Raw genomic sequence first — 288 nt, 5'->3', positions numbered from 1 at the left:
GAAAGAGACACATGTACCCCAATGTTCATCGCAGCACTGTTTATAATAGCCAGGACATGGAAGCAACCTAGATGTCCATCAGCAGACAAATGGATAAGAAAGCTGTGGTATATATACACAATGGAGTATTACTCAGCCATTACAAAGAATATATTTGAATCAGTTCTAATGAGGTGGATAAAACTGGAGCCTATTATACAGAGTGAAGTAAGCCAGAAAGAAAAACACCAATACAGTATGCTAATGCATATATATGGAATTTAGAAAGATGGTAACGATGACCCTGTA

Source organism: Bison bison, unplaced genomic scaffold (assembly GCF_000754665.1).
Source record: "Bison bison bison isolate TAMUID 2011002044 unplaced genomic scaffold, Bison_UMD1.0 scf7180017864342, whole genome shotgun sequence".
NCBI lineage: Eukaryota > Metazoa > Chordata > Mammalia > Artiodactyla > Bovidae > Bison > Bison bison.
Note: the sequence above shows the minus strand (reverse complement) of the source record.